Genomic DNA, 4,004 nt, shown 5'->3' with positions numbered 1-4,004 from the left:
AGCTCTAATCATTGCATTTGTGCAATGTAACAGCTATACAAATGTACATATACTGCAGGCACAATAAAAGTTGTTAAGTAGATGGTTATTCTCTCAGTAATATCCTAGGAGAGAGATGTTGTATAGCCAAAAGTATATGTTTAATAAAATGGGGCCAGAGAGATTTTAAACTTCTACCAAAACACATTGAAACAGCTCAGTTATTAAAGCTTACAAATGTTTCCCAGTGCCTGGCTGATCTAATGCTTTGGCAAATATTGAAAGTGACCTATGTCCCTAGGGAGAAACATTTTATGCCTAATAATTTGATGTCCCAGATTTTCCAGAAAAGACCTGATTTTTTCCTTTCTTTTGTTTTCCACAACAAAGGTCATTCCTTTATTGGATTTTAAATTTTATGTCTCTGCAAGATTTTTCCTATAAATGAATTCATGCATTTAAATTAAAAAAATATTTTGCTAGTTTACAAATCCCAATTATTAATTTTTTAAAAATTACCAAAGCATCAGAGTTCGAACAATTGATCCTCTGGCAGGGTAATGTGGTATTGATAACCCCAGCAGGATTGAGGAGAGATATGAATATTGTGGATATTAAAATCTAATTTGAGGGTCGCCTGGGTGGCTCAGTTGGTTGTGTGACTATCTTGGGCTCAGGTCATGATCCGAGACTTCCAGGATGGAGTCCGGCATCAGGCTCCCAGCTCCTTTGGGAGTCTGCTTCTCCCTCTGACCTTCTCCTCTCTCATATTCTCTCTCCCTCATTTTCTCTCAAATAAATAAATAAAATCTTTTTTTAAAAAAATCTAATTTGGTGTTCATATGTTGGCAACCACAAGAAACTACCACGTGAATTCCCAGGCAACCTGCACCATAACTGTTTCTGCCCTGAATTCTAATGCCAGATGTAAAACTAACTAGCTGTATAAAAGAGGCTCAATCAATATTTTGTTGCTTTCATATCCTTATCTCTCAAGTAGGATTTTAAAAAATGAACTATCAGCCCTGCTGGGTTGTTTTGAGGATTAAATTAAATACTCAAAGTACATGTGATCTGAAAAACATTGTTTTTACGAAGGAGTCCTTTGTTAAAATCTTACTATGGAAGTTAAGAAACAAAACAGAGAAGTCAAATTGCCCTGGTTGAAGACGATACGAAGGGCAGAAGCCCATCATACAAATTTAAAATGTTACTGTTGCTCCTTCTCATGTTTATTAGGGAAATAAATACAAGAACAAGTTTAAAAAAAAAAAAGAATAAGAATCACAATAAGAACCACTGCATAGAGAATTATGGATAAACTATATTTTTCCAAACCCTAAAGATTATCTTCAAACAAACTTGAGCAAGTGACTGGTTGAAGAAAGTGAAGTCTTTTCCCATGATTCCATGGGGCTGGCCTCAGTGAGATTCTAGGCCACGGGTCAAAGTAAGGAAGGCAGATTTCATCAAGTCCAGGAGGCAATGAAACACATGGCCAGAAAGAGGAGACAAAGGCCAGAAGCTGCTAGAGAAGGAATCTGAATAAAAAGCCAGACTGAAGGAAACCTAGAGAGCCCGGATAATAGTTACAAACACGACTAGAGTTCTTTTAACATGTTTTTCATTGGCTAGCAGCTATAACTTCTTAGTTCAGTCAGACTAGTGTGAAGAGTCAGTGGTACCAATGGAATTAAACTTAAGAATGTGGCCATTTGTTAAACTTACAAAACTGTCACTGAATTTTTAGTTAAAAAGATTGCTATAGGGGCACCTGGGTAGCTCAGTCTGTTGAGCATGGAACTCTTGTTTTCTGCTCAGTCATGATCTCAGGGTCATGAGATTGAGCACCAGGTTGGGCTCTGTGCTGAGCCTGGAGCCTGCTTAAGATCCTCTCTCTTCCTCTCTCCCTTTCTTCTCCCCCAAACTGTTCATGTGCACTCTCTCTATATATTAAAAAAAGAAAAGAAAAGAAAAGAAACCCACCATGCTAATTTGAATGTACTTTGAATTATAAGGGCAAAAGAAAGATAATTTTTTTGTACATTTTATTTATTTATTTGACAGAGAGAGACACAGCAAGAGATGGAACACAAGCAGAGGGAGTGGGAGAGGGAGAAGCAGGCTTCCTGCTGAGTAGGGAGCTGAGGTGACTCGGGGCTCCATCCTAGGACCCTGGGGTCCTGACCTGAGCCAAAGACAGACACCTAATGACTGAGCCACCCAGGTGCCTCTGTACATTTTTTTTTCCATTTAATTGGGATGGTTTTCAAAATTCTGCAAATAAATGGTAATTGTAAATTAAGGCATTAAGAATTTATTGGAAAAAAAAGAAAAAAGAATTTATTGATAAATAATGTATATATCCCCATTCCAAGAAATACAATAAGTGAATAAGGTTAAAATAAATGCTTTAAAGTTTTTTTTAAAAAAAGAATATGATTAGGGTGAAAATTTCCAAATACCCCTACACTCTCCTACTTTCTTATGACTCCAGGGCAAGAGAAGGAATATAACTTGAATAAAGAAATATGGTAATGCTCAAATAAATTAAGGTTTTCCCATACTAGTTAGTTATAAACATTACTATTATTTGATCTTGTTTCCCCTTTTTACCAACTCTATAAAGAGATATTCAAATATTAAAGCCATATATGATTCTGATTATCAGGTTAAAACATTTGTCTAGAAACTTTCAACTTATGCATGTAAAGGTTCAAAACCTTTCAGAAATATTTGATGATTGTTCCACATCTTTCATTACCCTCCTGCACATCTTTAACCATTCTTTCCTACAGAAGTCCCTGATATGTGCAGATTGGGCTAAATGCTCAATCTGTGCTCCAAGCCCCTCTATGTATACTTCTATCATTTCTACTTACCACCTGTGTTGAAATTATCTATTTATAATCTGTCTCTTTGGCTGAACTGTAAGCTTGTATGGAAATCCTCCATAAACCCCAGAGGGGATTGAGTACCCTTATTATAAGGGTCCACAATTCCCCCTTGTTTTTCTTCTTTTTTTTTTAAAGAAATATTATTACCTCATAAATGTTCCATAATTTTTTAAGATTTATTTTAAAGTGGAGCGGGGCAGAGGTAGAAGGAAAGTCTTTATTTATTTATTTATTTTTAAGATTTTATGTATTTATTTGTCAGAGGGAGAGAGAAAGAGAGTGACAGGCAGAGGGAGAAGCAGGCTCTCTACTAAGCAAGGAGCCTGATTTGTGACTTGATCCCAGGATTCTGAGATCAGGACCTGACATAAAGGCAGATACCCAACCAACTGAGCCACCCAGGAACCATATGGTTGAGAGAGTCTTAAGCCAACTTCATGCTGAGTGCAGAGCCCAATGCGGGGATCGATCTCATGACCCTAAGATCACAACCTGAGCCAAAACCAAGAGTCAGCCACTTAACCGACTGCACCACCCAGGCAACCCCCTCTGGTTTTTCTTTGTAACACTGAAGGGTGGGATTATTTTTGTAACGGTGGTAATTATCACTCTCCAGTACACTATATCATTATGGTTGAAGCTTTCCCTCACACGCCACTATCACTTTCCTCACTGCATTCTCTCTATTTTCAAAATAGAATTCTATTTTCAAGCTTTGTGCAGTGGCAGTATCGTAGCCAATGAGGTTTATCTGAGGCACAGTTATTGCTAATTGAAAAAGATTATTTGAAAAAAAACAAAAAGAAAACAATTGGGTGCCTCTTACTTCTTTATTTACAACAATAATTTATCAGGGCACCTAGATGGCTCAGTCAGTTAAGCATCCATCTGCCTTTGGCTCACTCAAGTCATGATCCCAGGTTCCTGGGATGGAGCCCAGCAACAAGCTCCCTGCTCAGCAGGGAGTCTGCTTCTCCCTCTGCTCCTCCCCCTGTTTATGCTCTCTCTCTCTCTCAAATAAATAAATAAAACCTAAAAAATAAAATAAAAACTAAAACAATAGCTTATTTTTGTACAGAGCTTTAAAAATCAAATACTATTATAATACTTACAATGAAGTAAAGCACT

General features: G+C 37.2%; 1 pseudogene; it reads left to right on the top strand.

Annotated features, from left to right (window-relative positions):
- Positions 1–3,587: 3,587 nt before the first annotated feature.
- On the top strand, positions 3,588–3,742 carry LOC122901439 (annotated as a pseudogene).
- The last annotated feature ends 262 nt before the right edge of the window (positions 3,743–4,004 follow it).

Source organism: Neovison vison, chromosome 2, assembly GCF_020171115.1.
Source record: "Neovison vison isolate M4711 chromosome 2, ASM_NN_V1, whole genome shotgun sequence".
Taxonomy (NCBI): domain Eukaryota; kingdom Metazoa; phylum Chordata; class Mammalia; order Carnivora; family Mustelidae; genus Neogale; species Neogale vison.
The sequence above is the reverse complement of the archived record's forward strand: the minus strand, read 5'-3'. Positions and strand labels throughout refer to the sequence as shown.